The following is a 13379-nucleotide window of genomic DNA, read 5'->3' as shown; positions in this document are numbered from 1 at the left end:
TCTTATTGCAGTTTATTCACTTAAAAAAAAATCCATCCACTAAAGCATTTATCCTTTAAGTAACAAATAATCCAATTACATTCTTTTTTTTTTTTTTTCCTTGAGACAGAGTCTTGCTCCGTCAGCCAGGCTGGAGTGCAGTGGGGCAATCTCAACTCACTGTCAGCTCCGCCTCCCAGGTTCACCCCAATCTCCTGCCTCAGCCTCCTGAGTAGCTGGGACTACAGGGGCCCACCACCAAGCCCGGCTAATCTTTTTTGTATTTTTAGTAGAGACGGGGTTTCACTGTGTGAGCCAGGATGGTCTTGATCTCCTAAAAATATACAATTAAGTTATTATTGACTATAGTCACTATTCACTTATTTTCTTATATGCCACTTCATCATTAAGAGGATTTTAGGAAAACAACAACAAAAGTAAAAAAATTAGGGTGAAGTTAGTTGAATCTAGGTGGGAGATCAATAGCATTGATAAGATAGGTTCCTATTTGTTTATTAGAGTTTTGTTGCAAATTAGCTTTCAGCTTTTAAGCTGCTAATTCAACAGGAGAGAGAAACCAATTATACTATTCATAGTATTTAAGATGCACTCAAGCCAGTTGTTTAGAAGGACATAGTATTCCTAAGTCTTATGTGACATTCCTTTCCAAATTTTGAATAAAGAGATTCCTGTGATGTAGTATACGGCATCCTAAATAATAATTTTACAATAATGAATTTCACACGCTATCCTAACTTTATTACAATGTGTTTTAATTATTAATTTTCATGCTGATCTCCTTCCCTAGATTGTGTACTCCTATATACAGGATACATGTGTTATTTATCTTTGTGTATTGAGCATTAACACAGTGAATGAAAAATAGCTTTTTTTGTTAAATAACTAAATGATGAGTGTGTGTTTTAAAACATTTATTTTCTTTTTTTTTTTTTTTTTTTGAGACGGAGTCTCACTCTGTCGCCCAGGCTGGAGTGCAGTGGCCGGATCTCAGCTCACTGCAAGCTCCGCCTCCCAGGTTCACGCCATTCTCCTGCCTCAGCCTCCCGAGTAGCTGGGACTACAGGCGCCCGCCGCCTCGCCCGGCTAGTTTTTTGTATTTTTAGTAGAGACGGGGTTTCACCGTGTTAGCCAGGATGGTCTCGATCTCCTGACCTCGTGATCAGCCCGTCTCGGCCTCCCAAAGTGCTGGGATTACAGGCTTGAGCCACCGCGCCCGGCCAAAACATTTATTTTCAAACATATGTCAATAACTTTAAGAAACCAAGAAATGTACTAGGATATCAACTTTTCTTGTTTCCTATCTGTTCTATATCCGTTTTGCTAAGTCATTGTTCGTCATATGCATAACTTTATCCTTAGAAAATACATCACAAAAACTTTCTGGGATGCAGTTATGCATGCAACAGAGTTCCTCCAACTTGCCACCTGCATGTAATTATTTTCTTAGGAAAGTTAATGTGTAGCCACCTGCTTTATGGTCACTATGTTGAAAATATTCCATTTATCATCAAAATGAGTTTCTAGAGTTCACAGAGAATGAAAATACCAATGAGCTAGTTTGGCAAGCTTTGGACCCCACAGACAGCAGAAGCAGGGTATGGCTCTAGCACCATAAGCTAATTGCTACAGAACATTTCCATTGTCACAAATGAAGTCATTCATTTGAAATTTAAAATGCTCACAAGCTCTGAAAGACTTATCACAAAGAAATGTGATTGTAGCTTAATAGAAACTTCTCTTCCTTATGCTTCCAAAATGAATAGTTTCAAGTTCTTTCAGCAAGGATTTGGGGGTCTTACAATGTGTACAAAAAGATGTGAATGACAAATGTCATCCTTCTCATTGTTGAGGCTCTGTGAGATAAGTACTAGCTATTTCATCTAGCTCCCATACAGAACAAGAAACTGGGAAGCTACCAAGAGTTCTTGCTATTTAATTATATCTAGTCTATTGTCATATTTTGCCAAGAGAATCTTGAGCTATTAAAAGTTAAAAGAGTAAGAGTCATATTCTGAAGTGGGTATATCTTGAAGACTCCATTTTCTCTTTACAGAAGGGAAAGACTACTGATGAGAGATGCTTCCAAATTAAAAATGGCAAAGGACTCAGGATATTTAAGGATGAAATTCCACTGCCTGATCTCTTTGTCCTCACATTCACTTATCTGCAGTCTGACTCTCTCCTCTCACCATGGAATGGAAACTTAGAGTAAGTTCCTATGTGGCAGTGCTTTAAAATTCCAGATGCACCAGAGAGCTTCAAAAACAAACAGAAAACAGAAGACTCAGGCCTACCCTAAATCAACTGATTCATAATTTCAGAATGAGATCCACAGGCACTGGCATTTTTTAAATGAAAGAAAGCTTCCCAGGTGTCCCTAGTGTGCAGCTAGGGCTGTGATCCCCTGGGTTAGAAGCGCAGAATGTGTGAAAAGGTGTTGCATAAGGAGTATCTTGCCTGATAAGATTTATGCAGAAGCCTCTTTTTCTGTATATGGCCTCAGGGGGGATTAGGAAATGCATCTTTGCTCCTGAAGAGGACTTTGGCCTCAGAAGTTTCAAACAAGCACTGAGGGAAGGAAATATTTGCAGCTGATTAGAGGACATGTTGCCAAAGGTGGTCCCTGGTCCAGGTCCTATTTGCCTGTCATTTTCTTCATTGTGGAGAGGGAAGGGAGGAATTAGGAGGAAAGTCTTACATACTGAGCCCATCAGTATGCACAGGACAGGTTTGCTGAAGGTTATCAAAGCCATCCCCCAACCCTTACCATCAGTGCTCCGTGTATATCTGTATCTCAGTCTGTTCACAACCCACCTTGCTTCTCCTGGGGTTTTTGCAGAGAGTCTCTTTTAGTGCATAGTCGTGAATGACACCTTTGTACCTGCAGGTTACTATTCCCACCATCTTGACTTCAGTTGACATTTAGAAATAATCAATGAGGAAGAGAGAAGGGAGCAGCTTTTAAGTGGAGACTGTATCACAGATAAAATGTTTCCAAGGTATCCAAGGTGACTGTACTAATTATCCAAGGCATGAGGTACACAGTGCTCAAATATTTACTGAATAAATACGTGAATGGAGGAAGGCAGGCAGGAAAGAAGATATATCTCTGTTTTCTAGCTTCACTCTTCTGTGAAATACACAGTGTGGGCACGGCTTTGGGAGGTCAAGGTGGGCAGACTGCCTGAGCATAGGAGTTTGAGACTAACCTGGGCAACGTGGCGAAATCCCGTCTCTACTAAAAGTATAAAAATTAGCCAGGCTTGGTGGCACCAGTGCCTGTAGTCTCAGCTACTTGGGAGGCTGAGGTGGGAGGATCACTTGAGCTTGGGAGGCAGAGGTTGCAGTGAACTGAGATTGTCCCACCATACTCCAGCCTGGGTGACAGAGCCAGACCCTGTTATACACACACACACACACACACACACACACACACACACACACACATTGTGGACAATCAGAACTTGGTGTGAAACTCAGGGCTAGTTTATTTGGTACAATCATTTTTACATTTGGGTAAATCCACGGAATCCTTCAAAACAGAATCTTTCAACATATTCCAGTGATAGGACAAAATGTCATCCCACTTTGGTAATAAACGATTTAAATCTAAGGAACTGATAACTTATAGCAGCTGCTATCTTGGGTTACAATAGAAAAGTGTGAATAAGGAAAAGCACTATATTAAAGATGAAATGTGGGAGCATTAGAGAAGCAGCAACTCAGCATTGAGAGTGGGAGTGAGAGGACTGGCTTGGAGCTTGGCATTGTGGCTCAGGATGACCACAATGCAAACTGGCTTCTTTTGGGGCTTCCTGAATGAACGTAGTGTGGATTTCATGGTTGCTTGGAATCCCTAGGCTTTCTCTAACCCCAGTTCCAATTCCCCATCTCTGCACTGTTACCACCTCCCATCTGAACCCCTAGACTACAGCTGAACTAGCAGGCAAACACAGACATTGCACCCTCCCTGACTATATTTTATTCATTTTAATATGAGCCTTGGGAAGACTTCATAATCTTTTCTCTACTGTCATGTTTGAATAAATGGAATAAAAACAACTTCATGCTTTGGAAACTATGGGAGGAAAATAACCCCAGAAGGATCTTCTGGAGCCAACCCTCTTCAAAGAAGACAGGATAGTATAATTATGAGCTTAGTCTCTGTAGTCATGATGCTCACATCCAAGCCCCCGCACATCCTAGGTGTGTAACCATGAGCACATCATTTACCCTTTTTGGGCTTCAGAATTTTTCACCTGTAAAGTCAGATAAAAATAATATTCACCTTATAGAGTTGTTGTGCATATTAAATGAGTTAAAATGGGTAAACTGCTTAAGAATAGTGCCTGGATGTAAGTACTCAACCAATGCTAACTATCATCATTCATCAAATATTTATTTCCCAAAGTGTCTTGACTAGACACTATGGTTGGTAGGGGAGGGACAAAGATGAATCAGGCACATAGTCTAGCAGGGGAGAGAAAACAGGGGCAAAAAAGAATTATGATGCAAAACAAGGTTATATAATACAATGTATGCCTTACAGGGCTTTGAGATGCTGAATTTTAGAACTACTAGATTAAAGCCTAATGTTTTAAATATGTTATTATAAAATATGAGCTTTGAATAAATGGAAAAATGGAATCTATTTTACTTGGAGCATTTTTAAAAAACAGAATAATTGAATCCTGCCTCTTGAAAGATTTCTTCCCAATTCTAACACTTAAGTGATAATTTTCCTTCTATAAATGTTCATTCATTATTCCCTACTGTACCTGGGGGAATGTCAGTTTGCTTTGTGAATGTGAATGGGAAGATTGAGTCATTCACATGTTAATTTCTCCTGCTCTTCCTGGACATCAGGGTGTCTGCATTGGGGAAATAGTATCCAGGTGGGAGGTGGAATCATGGCCAACTGAGAAGAATATCCACATATTGGCACTGAAACTCTTACAGCTGAGTCTGTCCTCCACTCCACACTAGGTTGAGCTTCTCAAAACGTATATTTTCACATAAATGAGATCTCTTCCCTCCCTCAGTAGTAATGCTAAGTTATTTAGTTAAGACACTAACCTGTAATGTGTATTTTATATATAAAGGAAGATTCATTACTAAGCCATTACTCTTCACTAATTCCATGGAAAACTTCGAATTAACTCCTAGCAGACACGGCTGTACGCACTGTCAATCACATCATGAAGCACCCAGGACCTACAAGGTACATAGATTCAATTTCAAAAAATTCAGAGCCACTAGGCATGCATTAAAAAATGTTTTCTATTGATCCCTTCTCACTCCCATAAAGCATTTCTCTAAAATGTTATTGCTGAGTACAGGCGGAGATCATTGTCATCAAAGGTATTTCTAACCGTCTGCTTCTAGATTGAGTGAAAGTAATGAATTATAAGTTCATAGAATAGCTGAAGGAAAACTAAAAGACCACACTATTTCAAAATGTTTCTGTATTTGAGACAAGACTAATAAGTCCTCTTCTACTGGTATCTGACAACCTGACTAGGTAGTTTAAGTGCTTTATGTCTCATATATAATTCCATTGATTCCTCAGTATTCTGGGCACTAAGGACACAAAGGTGAACATGACACAATCCTTTCCCCCAGGAGGCTCATACTCCAGTGGGAGAGACACACAAGTTGGATGACCAATCATTTCAGTTTGCCTGGGACTAAGGAGTTTCCTGGGATGCAGGGCTTTCGGTTTTCAAACAGGGAGAGTCCTGCATAAGTTAAGATGAGTTACCCATTCTAGAAGTGGCCAGGAAAATATAACACAAGGCAAAAAGTGCTGAAATTTGTATGCATGACGTAAATACTCAGAGGGAGAAAAGACAACTTAGTTTGATGGTTCAGGGAAAGCTTCCCAAAGAGACATGTAAACAGATTGTAGAAGGATGAAAGTATTTTGCTGGATGGAGAAGGGGGCATTTTAGGAAAAGAGTAGTAGATATAGAGGCGTTCAGTAATACTCAAGCTCTGCCTACCTAGAGCACAAGGCTAGTGCACATGGACATGCATGTGGGAGCAAGAGGTGTAGGGGAGTGGATGGAAGCTACAAGACTGGAAGGAAAACAGTTCTGAGTCATGGTATGGAGTTTTGTTTAGTCTGAAGATCTCCCTACTTTCATTGAGACCTTAGTGTAATGGAACTGCAGCTTTTAAAGTCTCCATCTTGGATGATGTACCTTATTCCTGAACTTGGGAGCATTTAAGATGAGTTTCACCACACATCAACCAAATAGGAAAGCTGTGGTTCTCCCTAGAATTCCCAAGCATTTTGGCATAATTTCCTGGCTACCTCCAGTGTCCTAGGTATTGTTTTCACCTGGGATGTGAGGTTGAATAAGAAATATTCCATGAGTATGAAAAAGTCATCCAGGGAAATAGCCATTTCTATGTACAGGGAAGGGTGAGAATAGTCTGACTTGTAACATACTCTATGTTGAACTGGATTGCTATTTCTTAATAAATTACTTATGAGTTGCTAAAATGTGCAGTCACAATATAACTTAACTGAACTCCAAAAAATATGCATTCATACATAATGATAGACATAGACAGCCATGGATACAGGCATCCTTTGGAGCTTGACTCTAAGGAGAGTCAGAGAATTACCAAAGACACTCAGAATACTGGGCAATCACAAAGGCAACCTCACTGATGTCTGCGATTATCCAGGAAGGAGGCAATCAGGAGAAGAATGCTAGTGAGGGGAACCTGACAAGGCTGTGGCAGATTCTGAAAGTCACCAGGCCATGAAATTAACTCCAATTCCATATAATACCCAAATTTCAGGTTTCCAAGATGAATATTCAGAGATGAGGAAAACATTGAAGAAGTATTATTCTTGACTACCGAGTCTTTATGACCACATAGACCAGGAGGAAATCAAATATACAGCAATTCCTTTTATATGCTGGAATGTGATGCAAGAGGGAATAGAAAACATGACAAAGTCAAGAAAAAATACTTTTGATAAGTTTTAGGGAGAAAAGGATATATTGCTGGATACCTAGAATCTACATAGAATCTTTCAATACCTTGCCACTAAATGTGACGGCAAGATCTAGGAGTGAGCGGGAGGCTAAATTCTGTTAGGTAAGGACCCTGGGAAGACAGAAGAGGCATGGAGAAAAAGTAGTGGGAATAGAGGATAAAGTTTCAGCAGCACTAAGAACAGAGAAAGGTGGCAATAAGTTGCTTCAGTGTTGTTTTTAATAGATTGGTTTATTGGGGACAGGTATTGTGACACAGTTTTATATAATTTACACACTGTATCTAAAATTATGCCATTACTAGAAGATCAAAGCTTTGCACAAATGAGATGCTAGTTTCATGTAACTGTAATGGGGGATGTATTTTCAAATAACTTGTTTGTTCTTTTCCATAATACAGATCTATATCCCCACAGTGGGCTGAGTTTGTGTTTTTCATTCTGAAGCTCTTAATAAAGAACAGGAAAGGTGTGATGTTGGATATTTCTGAAGAAAATTCCATTTGTGCACTTTTAAAGTTAATTCCAATTCAGATTTAAATTCTGTTTAATAGATGCCAGTTTGTTGAAAGAAACAGTTGTATGAAGAATGAATGTCAGCCTTGTAAAAAGACAAAGGAGAGACTAAAGGGAAGATAGTGGATGGCAGAGTGGGATGGGAGCTAATATTCACCTAGTATATACTATATGTTGACCCTCAGTGAAATAGGTTGCATGCTTTTAAATCACTTGCTCTTCCGAGAGGGTAAACCATTTTCTGCAGATCTCACATTAAGCAGCAGATGCACGAACAAAGCCTAGCTCCATGTAGTGCCAACATCCAAGAACATCAAGTTATGTGATTCTGCTACAAATATACACTTAACTTTTATAGTAAAATTACTTATGTATGTACAGACAAGGGCTATGTCTGGTAATCTGCAATACACTTCAGCCAGGTGATTCTCAACTTCTTTTTATCAGTTTTCATTATGAAATTGGAAACTTTAAAAACATTGTAAATTACCTGCTGATTTTCTGAAGACAAAAATGTGAAAATTCAGATCTTGATATATTAAATATTTTTAAAGAACTCAGTGATTACGTGCATAGAAACAGGGACTGAACATGTTTTACCAGAAAATGTGTGTGTGTATGCATTTTACATATTGGAAAGTGAGAAATGAAATGGTAATGAGGGCATGAATGAGGAGTCGGGAGACCTGGCTTTGTGTAACATTGCTTTCAAACCGGAAGGATCTGTTCCAAGGGTTGTCTTTCGGCTTCCCTCAGGGCAAGTCCTAATATCCATTTCTTGAACTCGTTGCCCTTACCGACTCTGGAAGTTGAGTGTGGGTCATGTCTCTGGCAATTATGATAATGATAATAAGGTGATTCTGTGCTAATATTTATGAATAAGATTACAGTTCCATGTGAGGGAGAATGGAGGTTGTCAACAATAACAAAACTACGTATGTCTTGTCTCAAACTTATAAAAGAATGCTGTATGTTGTAGACCAGGTTCAGTTCTTCTGAGGGCCAGTGATCTAAGAAGAAATGGAGCAATTTGTTAAAGGATACAGACTTACAGCTAGACAGGAGTAAGTTCTGGTGTTCTACACCACTGTAGGATGACTATAATTTACAATATGTAGTCTCAAACAGCTAGATGGAGGATATTGAATGTTCCCAATACAACTAAATTATAAATGAGATGACGGATATGCTAATTACCCTCATCTGATCACTATACTTTATAAGTTTCAAAATATCACTATATGCTCCATGAATATGTATACTTATTATTTGGCAGTTGAAAGATTTTATAAAAGGACATAGAAACATGTCACTTAGCAAGGAATTTTTTTATGTATCAGGGTGGAACCTTGAATGCTGGTGGGAACTCTTCCCAAATACCCACATAAAAGTCACCTGTAAGGGGTGCACTTCTCACCCCACCTGTGCTATATTCACCACCAAACCTTGGACATCAACAAAGGCAAGGGGGTGCCACCTGACTCTCTGATATCCTCAATCTCACTGGGATTCACCAAAGTGAAAGCCACTTCCAATTAGTCTGAGTGGTCCTTCTCTTCCATTTTCAGACCAAAACAGCATTTTGGGTTTAAGCTACAATTGAAGATTTGGTCTACCACACACTATCTTTGAGAAAATTCCCCTAATGTTTCTGAACTGCAACTGCCTCACCTGTAAATATTCTAGTCATTTCATAGGACTGTTTTGAGGAGCAAACAAGATAAAATATATGAAAATGTTTAAAGATGAAGCATTGTATACATTTATTTTTGACATTCTTGGACTATTCAGGGCCTGGGAGTCAAACGCAACTTCAATATGGACAGTGTGAAGACTCTTAATTCTTGTCCTGGGCTGCAACAATATTTTTATCACCTACTAGTTTGATAGCCCGGCTTCTTTAAGTTTCATTTTCTGTGTTTGTAAAATAGCAGTAATAGCATCTCCCATTAAGCATTGTGGTGGTGATTAAATGAGTTTTACAAAATGCCTAATACATACCAAGTGCTTAATAATGGTAGCTATTCATATTGTTTTCTCTGGCTTAATAGTTACTAAATAAGACTCTCTTGGAGATACAATTTACATATGAGGTCAGTGCCCCAAAATAAATTACTAAGCAACACTAGTGAAAAAGAAAGATAACCATTCCTGTCATTTTATTTATCTGAAAATACATTCACATTATTTTGATGCCCAATTAAAACTGGAGAAAGTGAAGTAAGAAGAATAGAATGAAGGGGTCCTGTCATCCTCCATAGGTGGGTGTTGTGCTTAGTGGAAAGTTGAATTAAGATCTTTACATTACAACAAACTCAACAAGTAGGGCTTAAGAAGCTTTCAGAGATATGTAACCTTATGATAAGTTTGAGACTACATTTATGCAAAACTAATTTTATGAGCATAACGAATAGACTTTTTTTTTCTTTTGCCTTTAGTAAATCCAGTTAACCTTCTCAGACACAGAATAGAATTTCTTTTCTTTATACTAGTAATTTGGCTTACTTAACTGTATTAAACTGAAATGTGAAATTTGTTGATTAAAGTTTTTATGATTCATCCATTTTTATTATACAATTAACTCAGTCTATGTAATATAATCTCATCTAATTAAATATGGAATCATCTGATAAACACTAGTAATAAATACTGTTTAACGATGTCATTTTTTATTGTTAAAAAAAAGAAAAAGAATTTTCCTTTCTAATGTGTTCAGCTTTGACAGTAGTTAAAAATATATCTCTGGGCTGGGTGTGATCCTGGGAAGTCGAGGCTGCAGTGAGCAGTGATTGCGCCACTGCACTCCAGCCTGGGTGACAGAGCGAGACTCCGTCTCAAAAAAAAGAAAAAAAATATATATATTATATATTCTCCATATGTGTGTGTGTATATATATACATATATATGTGTGTGTGTGTATATATATATGTGTGTGTGTATATATATATATAGGTGTATATATATGTGTGTATCTATATAGGTGTATATATATGTGTATATATACATATACGTGTGTATATATGTGTTTACTCCTCATGCTTGGCCTGGCCTACCCTTCCGCCATTGCAACCTCGGGATATGAGGGACCCTACCCTTCCTGCATCACCACCCTGGGATGTGGGGGATCCAGGGGCGGCAATCCAGGTGCCACAGGCAGCCTGGGACTAAAGCTGGGGGCAAGGGAAGGGCCTTAGTCACTGCCTTTCTATAAGGTTATTTTAAACAGCTCTAAGATTTGTACAGGCATAATTTGTCTATGACCTACTTGTTCAGGAGAGAGTTTTAGAAAACCAATAAAGCAACCAGTTACTTTGGTTTCAATATTGGCAAAAGGGACCTGGAACATTAATTGGAGGGAGCCCTGCCTTGTGAAAGGGGCATCTCTTTTTAACTCCCACCTTGTCATATACCATACTCTGCGGCTGTTATAATGTGAAGAAATGCTTAGGGACAGCATAAGCTTACTGTTATACAAAGGATATTTTAGAGAAGCATAAACTAGGAAGATATGTGACCAAGAGGTGGCAGGGGTCGCCCTGGCTCCTTTCCTGTATTTTGGGGTCAGAATCAAATAAATTACTTTGAAAGAAAAAAACAGTTCTTATCCACCTTTTTTTGTTCATAAACTTATCCTTTATCTTTAGTAATGCCCTTTTAATGTCAGTATTAATATCAGCCCTCATGTCTTTGGATATCAAGTATATTTATATATTTTTTTCTATAGCTTGGTAAAAAGAATCCATGATAATAATTTGCCCTTCTGAGAGGCCTTCTTTCCATAACACTCACATGATGGGATTGTTAAAATCATTAAAATAAAAGAATGGTAATATATGTTACTGTTTAACCAAACAAAAAGTAGAAATGGAAGAAAATGCTTTAAAAATTTTAAGTATTTTTTGATCAGCAACTGTAAGGAGAAAATACAGAGGCTTACAGAAAAAAGGCCAAATTTATTCTTGTTAAGATAAAGTAGCAGTGAGTTAAAAGAGATCTTAGCAATCACCTAATCCAAACCATTCAATTAACAAATTAAAGCTAGAGAGGTTAAATGTAATTTTGCACTAACCTGTAAATTCAAAATTGTGGATGGAAAAAACATAAGCTATTACTAACATTATGACTTATGACACACAAAAAGAATTTTGAAAAACATTACCTGCATATTGAAAAAGAAATGAATTATAGTTCTCATGTGGGGATGAAGTGGTAATACATTTTACCCAGTTAGGGTAAACCATCTTCTGTTTTATTATTCAATTATAGGATGCCCAAAGAATAATATCAGTCTGCTTTGGTTTGACTTCCTCAGTTTAACTAAGTTCCTTCATACCTTTGACACTGCTGGCATCTCTTTGGGCTGACTGTGATCCCAGTCATGTATCTATTAAAGATCTAGGAGATGCAAATGCCAGCCAACTACTTTAATTCCAGAAAGAATTATTTTCCAACACCAAAGGAAAAAAAGTGGCAGTGTTGTTTTAATATGCCAGTCACCAACAGGATAGGATCTTGAGGAAATTTTAGGGTAATTTTGACTCAGCCATTTTCACTTTATGTGCTAAGTTTAGAATTTAATCTCAGCCTAAGATATGATTCCAAAGTATGTAATGATACAGATTGTTAGCATGAGACAATCTGCAGTTCACGCACAAGAAGCAGAACATGTTCAATCTCGAGAGAGGAAAACTAATAAGCTATATGAGCAACTGTTCCACAAATAATAGAATAATCATCATCTATTTGTCATAGAACATTGCCTTGGTGAGTGGCAAACAGGACTGTCCAATGAAAGATGCTAGCAGTGTTTTCTGCGTTGCCTAGCAATGAGCTACCTGGGACAAGGGTCCCCTCTTCCAGCAGGACAGCACTTCTCACGCAGCTCACATCCAGCTCCAAAGGTTGTCTGCAACTTTCTTAATCAACAATTCCCCAAGTTCAGACTGTCTTCCCTGCCGTCACAAGGCCATTCATCATATAAAAATGATGGAGTAGAAGGAAGGAACATGGTCCTTCTTTGGCAGCAGAGAGCATGGTGTCTCCAGCTGTGAGCATTCCTGCCCTCTCTTCCTGGGACGTCAAGGGGTGAGGGTCTGTGTACCGCACACTGTTACCCTCTGCAGGAAGTTTCCCTGCTTCTGTGCTACCCTGTGTGCTATTGTGCTGTTTGTCTATGCTTAAGCCTCTCCAGAGGTGCCTAAACAAGGGCCTGATTTGTTAGATTCAGAAAAAATGCTTTGGCCAGGTGTGGTGGCTCACTCCTGTAATCCCAGCATTTTGGGAGGTCGACGCGGATGGATCACGAGGTCAGCAGTTCAAGATCAGCCCGGCCAAGTTGGTGAAACCCCATTTCTACTAAAAATAAAAAAATTAGCCAGATGTGGTGGCGAGTGCCGGTAATTCCAGCTACTCAGGAGGCTGAGGCAGAGAACTGCTTGGACCCGGGAGGCAGAGGTTGCAGTGAGCCAAGATCGTGCCACTGCACTCCATCCTGGGTGACAGAGTGAGACTCCATCTCTCTGGGGGGGTGGGGGGGAAGCTTGAAGACAAACACAACTGCCCCCCGCCCCACAAATGTGTTTATGTTGCAGCTATCTTTATTTACAAATATATTCTCAAATAAATGTTGGTGAGAGAATAGTTCCTTTGCTTTTTATTATTGGCTTTAGGACAAAGAAAATGTTTTAGAGTTATAAAAATTGTTTGTAAAAAACGGCATTTATTTTGCTCAAGCCTGTAATCCCAGCACTTTGGGAGGCCGAGATGGGCGGATCACGAGGTCAGGAGATCGAGACTATCCTGACTAACATGGTGAAACCCCGTCTCTACTAAAAATACAAAAAAAAAAAAA

At 38.8% G+C, this 13379-nt stretch overlaps 1 protein-coding gene across 2 annotated transcripts in view; it reads right to left on the bottom strand.

Moving 5' to 3' along the window:
- Positions 1-13379, bottom strand: part of MAGI2 (membrane associated guanylate kinase, WW and PDZ domain containing 2) — a 1480053-nt gene that overhangs the window by 343645 nt on the left and 1123029 nt on the right. The window lies entirely within an intron of this gene.

This window comes from Theropithecus gelada, chromosome 3 (assembly GCF_003255815.1).
Source record: "Theropithecus gelada isolate Dixy chromosome 3, Tgel_1.0, whole genome shotgun sequence".
Lineage (NCBI taxonomy): Eukaryota > Metazoa > Chordata > Mammalia > Primates > Cercopithecidae > Theropithecus > Theropithecus gelada.
This window is presented reverse-complemented; position numbering and strand designations above follow the sequence as displayed.